At 44.0% G+C, this 9,248-nt stretch overlaps 1 protein-coding gene across 3 annotated transcripts in view; it reads right to left on the reverse strand.

The window, feature by feature from the left end:
- heix (UbiA prenyltransferase domain-containing heix) overlaps nucleotides 1-6,593 on the reverse strand; it is a 94,495-nt gene extending 87,902 nt beyond the window's left edge. For 2 of the 3 annotated variants that reach the window (XM_068354158.1, XM_068354159.1), the window contains exon 1: nucleotides 6,436-6,593. The gene's annotated coding sequence lies outside the window, so the exon portion shown is untranslated. The remainder of the gene's footprint in view (nucleotides 1-6,435) is intronic. The other variant, XM_068354160.1, reaches the window with a different exon arrangement.
- Nucleotides 6,594-9,248: the final 2,655 nt, after the last annotated feature.

The raw sequence follows: 9,248 nt of genomic DNA on the forward strand, positions 1-9,248 counted from the left end.
AAGAGGTCTATGGTGGGTTGACCCCAAGTCGCCCAAAGACTCTTGCACACGTCCTTGTGGAGGGTCCATTCCGTAGGAATTACCTGACCCCTCCGACTGAGGCAGTCTGCTAAGACGTTCAAGTCGCCCTGGATAAACCTCGTTAACAGGGAGATGCCTCGATCTCTTGACCAAATGAGCAGGTCCCTTGCGATCTCGTACAGCGTCAGGGAGTGGGTGCCTCCTTGCTTGGAAATGTATGCCAAGGCTGTGGTATTGTCGGAGTTGATCTCTACCACTTTGTTTCGAAGGAGACTCTCGAAGTTCATCAAGGCCAGGTGGACTGCCAAAAGCTCCTTGCCGTTGATGTGCATGCTCCTCTGACTTGAGGTCCACAGACCTGAGCATTCCCGACCGTCCAGGGTCGCACCCCAACCCAAATCCGACGCGTCTGAGAATAGTACGTGGTTTGGGTTCTGAACTGCTAGGGAAAGTCCCTCTCTCAGACTGATATTGTCGTTCCACCAATTCAGGCATGCCTTTACTGGTTCGGAGATCGGGATTGAGACCGTCTCTAACGTCTTGTCCTTTTTCCAGTGAAAAGCTAGATGGAACTGGAGAGGTCGAAGGTGTAGCCTTCCTAGCGAGACAAACTGCTCCAGGGATGATAGAGTTCCTACTAGACTCATCCAATTCCTGACTGAGCATCGTTCTCTCTTCAACATCAGTTGGACTTTGAGCAGGACTTGCTCTATTCGGGGGGCAGACGGAAAAGCCCGAAAAACTGGACTGCGAATCTCCATCCCTAAATACAGTATAGTTTGGGATGGAATCAGCTGGGACTTTTCTAGGTTGACCAAAAGTCCCAATTCCTTGGTCAGATCCAATGTCCAATGAAGATCCTGCAGACAGTGATGACTGGACGAGGCTCTGAGAAGCCAGTCGTCCAAGTACAGGGAGGCTCGGATTCCCGATAAATGGAGGAATTTTGCTACATTCCTCATAAGCCTCGTAAACACGAGAGGAGCAGGACTTAGGCCAAAGCACAGGGCCCGAAACTGGTATACCACATTGTTGAAAACAAACCTCAGAAAAGGTTGGGAATCTGGGTGTATAGGGATGTGGAAGTATGCGTCTCTTAGGTCGAGAGAGACCATCCAGTCTCCCTTTCTGACCGCTGCTAAGACTGATTTCGTGGTCTCCATGGTGAACTTTGTCTTCGTAACAAAGACGTTGAGTGCACTGACGTCTAGCACCGGTCTCCAACCTCCTGTCTTCTTCGGTACTAGGAAGAGACGGTTGTAAAACCCCGGTGATTGAAGGTCCGAGACTTTCACCACCGCTCCCTTCTCTAGCAAAAGAGACACTTCTAGGTTCAGGGCTTATCTCTTTGACTCCTCTCGGTACCTGGGAGAGAGGTCGATGGGGGAAGTCGCTAGAGGAGGTTTGCGTACAAATGGAATTTTGTACCCCTCTCTGAGCAACCTCACAGATTGTTGGTCTGCGCCCCTCTTCTCCCAGGCTTGCCAAAAGTTCTTCAGTCTGGCTCCTACTGCTGTCTGAGGCTGCGGGCATTCAGACTCTGCCACGTGAGGACTTGGCTCCTCTCTTCTTTCCTCTCTTTCCCTCGGCACGAGTACTTCCCCTGCTGGGAGCTCTGCCACGAAAGGGTGGAATAAATCTGGACGCCGGAGTGTCTATCCTAGGTCTAGCAGAAAAGGATGTCGAAGGAGTCCCTTTGCGAGCAGAGGACGCCACCAAGTCATGGGTGTCCTTCTGCACGAGTGAAGAAGCTATGTCCTTAACCAATTGTTGCGGGAACTAAAACTTTGATAAGGGAGCAAAGAGCAGTTCAGATCTCTGACAGGGAGTAACTCCTGCCGACAGAAAAGAGCAAAGGGACTCTCGCTTCTTTAGGACTCCCGACGTAAAAGAGGAGGAGAGCTCATTGGAACCATCGCGGATGGCTTTATCCATACAGGACATAATCAGTAAGGAGACATCTCTATCAGCCGATGAGATTTTCCTACTTAAGGCTCCCAAACACCAGTCAAGGAAGTTGAAAACTTCAAAGGCTCTGTAAATGCCTTTCAGCAGATGGTCAAGGTCCAAGGAGGACCAACTAATCTTCGAGCGTCTCATGGCTAGGCGGCGGGGAGAGTCTACAAGGCTTGAGAAGTCGCCCTGGGCAGAGGCAGGGACTCCCAAGCCGAGAACTTCTCCCGTGGCATACCAGACGCTCGATCTAGACGAGAGTTTAGACGGAGGGAAGCCAAAGGCCGTCTTCCCCAAACTCCTCTTGGTTTCCAACCAGTCGCCTAAAAGTCGTAAAGCTCTCTTGGAAGAGCGAGAGAGCACAAGTTTTGTAAAGGCTGGCATGTTAGCAGGTACGCCTAGAACAAACTCAGACGGCGGCGAACGAGGAGCAACAGCGACGAAGTGATCGGGAAACAACTCCTTAAAAATTAACATGACTTTCTTAAAGTCCATTGATGGAGTAGTAGGTTGGCCAAGGCACCAGCCGCCCGTTGAAATACTACCGCCAGAGAGTTTTGCGGTCCTTTGACTGGCCAGACAGTACTACGTTGGATCCTTCTCTTTGGTTACGGTTCTTTCTCTTTGCCTACACATACGCCGAATAGTCTGGCCTATTCTTAACAGATTCTCCTCTGTCCTCACACACCTGACAACACTGAGGTTACTTAACAATTCTTCTTCGCTCAAGGGGTTAACTACTGCACTGTATTTGTTCTGTGGCTACTTTCCTCTTAGTAAGGGTAGAAGAGACTCTTTAGCTATGGTAAGCAGCTCTTCTAGGAGAAGGACACTCCAAAATCAAACCATTGTTCTCTAGTCTTGGGTAGTGCCATAGCCTCTGTACCATGGTCTTCCACTGTCTTGGGTTAGAGTTCTCTTGCTTGAGGGTACAATCAGGCACACTATTCTATTTAATTTCTCTTCCTCTTGTTTTGTTAAAGTTTTCATAGTTTATATAGGAAATATTTATTTTAATGTTACTCTTCTTAAAATATTTTATTTTTCCTTCTTTCCTTTCCTTACTGGGCTATTTTCCCTGTTGGGGCCCCTGGGCTTATAGCATTTTGCTTTTCCAGCTAGGGTTGTAGCTTAGCAAATAATAATAATAATAATAATAATAACTGTTCTGGGTTCGTCTACATCCGAAGGATGATCATCATGCTGAGGGTCAGCAACGTCCTCATCTGAAGGATCCTCATCTGACAACTGCTGAGAAACAAGCAAAGGGGTTGGCAATGCTTGACACGCAGCGTCCACACGCACTGGTGCATTAGTAGCGGACCAGGACGCAACGTCATGTAACTGCTTAACAGTCTGTGAACTGTCAACAACAACAGGTGCGAGAGGACGCTCGGCGTCCACTCGAGACTGTTTTGACTGCCTATTCTGAGCAGTCAAAACAACTTCAGACTGCGGTGGTTGACGCTCAGCGTCAAAACAAGTCAACTCCGATGGTTGGCGAACGTCCTGAACGTCAACAGGAGCATTAGGAAGTGGCCTAACGTCCAAATGCGGCTGAAAATCAACACGTGACCGCATCGAGTGAGGCTCTACATATCGTGACTGACGTGACTTAGCTACGCCAACGTCAACAGGACGCACAAAGGTTCGTTTGGGCGGCTGAAGGCCAGGATCTCGATGAGATAAACGGCTAGGCTCAACGTGAACCTTATAGTCTTCCATAAGGGAGGCGAGCTTAGTCTGCATGTCCTGCAGTATAACCCATTTAGGGTCCACGGGAATGGGTGCGGTAAACGACGGGGTTAACGTCTGAGACGGCACAACCTTGCCTACACCAAGACTCTCTGAGCCTGTGTAACGTTGCTGCTTAGGCGGCGAGCAGTCATCCGATGACTGCAACGGGTCAGAACTGTCCCAATGACTACATCTAGGACGCTGGACCTGTCCTGAAGGGACCGACTTTCGCTTAAGGGGCCTAGAAACCTTGCTCCACGGTTTCTTATGCGAAAAGCCTTCGGATGACGAGGAGAAAATGGGCTCTCTCGTCTTATGGTAGGGGCGATCTTGGTGAGATACGCCTGATACCATAGAGGGAACGTCTGTTCGCTGATCAAGGCCTCTCGAACCCATAAGTCGTACGACATTACTTCTCCCCTGGGCTTGGGAGCTTGCAAGAGGTCTCGGACTAGGTGAACGACAGGCACGAACAGACGAACCCTCGGTCGCAACATTGTTCACAACACTTTGCGCACTAATCACTTTCCCACTATTTTCCGCTGTGGCACTCTGACACTTAAGCTCTTTAACGTCAGCCATGAGTTGATTACGATCAGTTGCTAACGCTTCAACTCTTTCACCCAAGGCATGAATAGCACGTAACATGTCTTGCATAGATGGTTCCTGAGTGCCAGAAGGGGGGTTAGGTACAACCACTACAGGGGAAGGATTAGGTTCAGGGGCATGTGGAGAGGAAAAATCTAATGACCTAGAGGAACTCCTCCTTACCCTATCTCTCTCTAGCCTACGAGCATACTTATCGTATTCGATCCAATCGAATTCCGAAAGGCCCACGCATTCCTCACACCGATCTCCCAATTGACAGGTTTTACCCCGACAATTGGAACACACAGTATGTGGGTCGAGAGATGCCTTTGGAAGACGCCTATTACATTCCCTAGCATTACACTTACGAAATCTAGGTACTTGTGAAGGGTCAGCCATTTTGAATTAGTCAAAGAAAGTCCAAAAAACAATCCAAGTCATCAACAATTAAATCTGTCCAATAAAGAGTTCAAGAGTTTAAGTTGAGGAAAAACACCTGCACTGCGAAAGCTCAAACCAAAATTAAGTACTTCACCAAATATGTTGAGAAAACTCCAGGTTATACAGCGAGTATTGATACGTCTTGTCGTCAAGGTCGACAGAGAAGAATTGAAGGGTTTGTTTACATGCATGAGTGGTATCTGGCCGATAGTTGGCGCTGGTGGGCACACCCGCAACCTTCATAGCGATCGCTCGCGAGTTTTTGAGTGTGTTTTCTGTCGAGCCGCTGAGCAGCAGCTATTATATATTCACCGGCTAAGTTAAATATTTAAAAATGATTGTGTTACATTGCTAGGAGTGAAACGCATTACAAATCATACACAGGGTAAGCTAAGAATATGGTAGTGTAAGGGAGGTCGCAGGGGAGTGTTCCCCCCGATAGGTATGGAGACATCTTGTACATTAGGTTAGGTGGGGAAGTTTAGCTTAGGTGGGGAAGTTTAGCTTAAGTGGGGAAGTTTAGCTTAGGTGGGGAAGTTTAGGTTGGGTGGTGTTCTTGTGTAGAGGCTTTGCAAAACGACAGACAATTTTTGTAGTACAGCGTCTACATCTTACTAACGACTAAACAACAGTAAGAAAAATCCCATTTTCTAGGCACACAAGAGGAATTAGCTGATGATATACAAAGGCTCCCAATTTTATTTATAGGGGAAATGTTGTTTATCCTTGTCTGAATCACGATATTATGAAGATAGGGGGTGTATGTATGATAGCGGCCATCTGTATGTATTATTATGTTTATCTCAGAATACAGCAGTGTGAGGGGCGCTGCAGGGGCTGTTAGCCACCCCCGTTAGGTAAAGACACGGCTTGTAGGTTTGGTTAGGTGGGAAAGTTTAGGTTAGTTGATGTTCACTTTTAATGAATGCGTGAGGAACTGGCCTCTGATATACAAAGGCTCCGAAGATAGATTTACAATTTACAAAATAATCAACCACAGGGTTGAGACCAAGTATTACAGTAAGCTACGGATACAACAGCGTATGAGGAAATTGCAGGGAGGTAGAGACCCCTCCGCCGCAGAAGGTAAATAGGTATGGAGATCACTCCTAGGTTAGGTTAGGTGTTTTTTAAGATTTTTTTTTCCTTTTATAATTGTTGTTTTTCAGTCACAACTTTAGGAATTTTAAAACATCTAAAATTTGGAAAATGTGAGTTAACCCAATTTACTTGCATCAGAACAGTTCCAATTAAGAATTCACTAGGAACAAATCTTTAATTCCTCATTAGGAATATTGGGTAATATTGTAGTGTATTACAAGGCAATGTAACCTATTCGGTCAAATCCCGTTATTTACTACAGGAAAACATATTTTCTGTTCGAAATCAGACCCTGTAATACAGTACAACTTTACCAAATATTGTGCTTTAGTAAATATTTACCCTATGGTAATTACTGACCCGGTCTCTCTCAACCAACTACAAAGGATACAATGTTATTCTTTTATGACAGGCTTCAATGTTACTCATTTAAGACAAGCTCCAATATTATTTATTAAAGACAGACTTCAATATTATTCATTTAAGGCCTATGCCAGATAAGGCTGCTGTAAGGTAGTTTCCTCTAGGGTAACCCTTACGTACACAACCAGCTTCCAGTGCAATTGCAAACAATAACAAATTACTATTCATTACCTGCAATCATTATACTTGAGTAACTAGATCAATTCAACTGAACAGGAGAGATTTAATTCTTTAATATATATATATATATATATAGGCGTGTCCTTAGGGATATACGGGGGCTCTCAACAAGATCCTCTTCGTCTTCAATGCAAAACAGCAAGTAGTAAACAGCAAGGAAATGGTTGCATGTCCCAGGAATTACGGAACGCAATTGGGGAAGAAAAATGTCCTGGTGTTACGTTCCTCACACACAATATATGTACATAAAAAAAGGATCATGTGACTCTTATTTTGGTAAGATGCATTTGCATAACGATGCAAATCTTTTAAACTTCGTGTAAAATGGTTGCATCATCCGAATTCCTTCTTATTGACTTATTGAGAAAGTCTTTTTTTCTTAAGATTTTCGGGGAGCAATCTATTCTGAAGTGTTTCGAGTAGGTCTATTGTTCTCCTGGCTGGTCTTCAGATGTTGAATCTCGTTTTAATTTGTTGGACAAGAACTTACTAAGGTCTATCAAACTTCTTATTCCTGATCTACAAATGAATCTCTGGCACTGTCGTTCAATTAGTTTTTTCTTTTTTTGCAAAAGATTTTTTGTCATAATTCTTACTATCCTTTGCATTCTGATCTTTCCAGACAATACCATTCTACTCGTAATACTAGATATCAAGTTAATTCTAATAGTCATACCTTCTCCAACATGAAGTTTAATACTACACATTCAAAAGGTTTTATTCCAGCTGTACCCAGATTGTGCCGCTAGAGAGTTATGGGGTCCTTTGACTGGCCAGACAGTACTACATTGAATCCTTCTCTCTTGTTACGGTTCTTTCCCTTTGCCTACACATACACCGAATAGTCTGGCCTATTCTTTACACATTCTCCTCTGTCCTCATACAACTGACAACACTGTGATTATCAAACAGTTGTTCTTCATCCAAGGGGTTAACTACTGCACTACAATTGTTCAGTGGCTACTTTCCTCTTGGTAAGGGTAGAAGAGACTCTTTAGCTATGGTAAGCAGCTCTTCTAGGAGAAGGACACTCCAAAATCAAACCATTGTTCTCTTGTCTTGTGTAGTGTCATAGTCTCTGCACCATGGTCTTCCACTGTCTTGGGTTAGAGTTCTTTTTGCTTGAGGGTACACTCAGGCACAATATTCTATCTAATTTCTCTTCCTCTTGTTTTGTTAAAGCGTTTATAGTTTATTTAGGAAATGTTTATCTTAATGTTGTTACTGCTCTTGAAATATTTTATTTTCTCTTTTCCTTTTCACACTGGGCTATTTTCCCTGTTGGGGCCCCTGGGCTTATAGCATCCTGCTTTTCCAACGAGGGTTGAAGCTTAGAAAATAATAATAATAATAATAATAATAATAATAATAATAGGTTTTATTAAAAGTGATTGCTGCCTCAGTGGCGTTAATCTTGTAATTAACTTTTTCTATTGTTCTTATTATCTTCTTCTCTTCATTTGAACAATCCGTCAGTAACTGGGAAAGGGACATATCAATAGGAAGGTGATGAAGACCATATCATTCACAATTTGTCTTTAATATATCACAACACATTGTAAAAGTACAGATAATATGTACAAAGTATAAAACACTATCACAATGTTAGTGCACACAAAGTAATTGTCACTTTTATACAAAATTTATATCCTTCGACTCAACCGGTTTCGAGCAGTGAGAAGGTTTTCTGCTCATTGTCAAGAGTGAACTGAAATGCAGGTGTTGTTTTGATGGCTTATATACGGAGTCCTGCTACGAGATTCCATCTTCACTGGTTAAGAACCGCCCTAGGGCGGAGACCGTTAATCCTATTGGGTGTTGGCCTCTGCCTCGCCGGGATGTTTGGTGGGATTACTGGCTCTGGTTCTGTCAGGAGATAATCCCTGTTTTGACCTTCAGCTATATCAGTCCTGTCATAGTTGTTATTGCCTGGACTATTGTTGATAGTGGACCTTATACATGTTGGCAATAAGGTCCCTTCTTGCGTGGTGTTGAGGTTAGGTCTTTGTTGTTGAATAAAAATAGCTTCCATTATCCGGAGACGTCTACTGTCAGGGGCATGGCCGATGATTGTTACATTTTTCACTATATGCTCCCTTGTTGTCATGAAATTATGTTTTTGGAGGCAATGCATTTTTATTGCACCCTGTTGCACGTGGCAAGATAATCTCTTAGAAAGACGCATCGTCGTCATCCCGATGTAGGTGCCAGGACATTCCTGGACGGGGCATTTATATCGGTACACTACGTTCGTCTTTTTCAAGTCATCTTGCATGGCGGGGGCAGGGTTGTTTTTCATTATCAAGTCTCGTGTTTTTGCTGATTGGTAATAAATTATGAGGTTGATTTCAGTATCCTCTGCCGTGGCAAAAACGTTGTTTTTTATTATATTTTTCATAATCTTTTCTTCTTCGTTGTAGTTTACGCTCATAATGCCTTTATAGTAAAGATTTATTTTTGCTGGCGTGTTGGTATCATTAGAGCCTTCATTCTGGTACCATTTCTCGATTTCTTTTTTAATATGCCGATTAATGTCTTTATTCGTGAAGCCATTATTCACCAGAATTTTAGTAACTCTGTCAAGTTCCTCGTGGGTGCCTCTCCACGAAGAACAGTGAGAAATGGCTCTCCGAATAAAAGCCTTAATGGTGGCAGTTTTATACCGACTAGGGCACTCACTGTCACCATTCAGACATAGGCCGAGATTCGTTGGTTTTACGTACACCGAGGTACTAAAACTATCATTGCTTGTTTCTACAAGGACATCAAGGAAGGGGAGACGTCCTTGGAGGCTGTGCTCTAGG

The sequence above is a fragment of the Palaemon carinicauda genome, chromosome 30 (assembly GCF_036898095.1).
Source record: "Palaemon carinicauda isolate YSFRI2023 chromosome 30, ASM3689809v2, whole genome shotgun sequence".
NCBI classification, from domain to species: domain Eukaryota; kingdom Metazoa; phylum Arthropoda; class Malacostraca; order Decapoda; family Palaemonidae; genus Palaemon; species Palaemon carinicauda.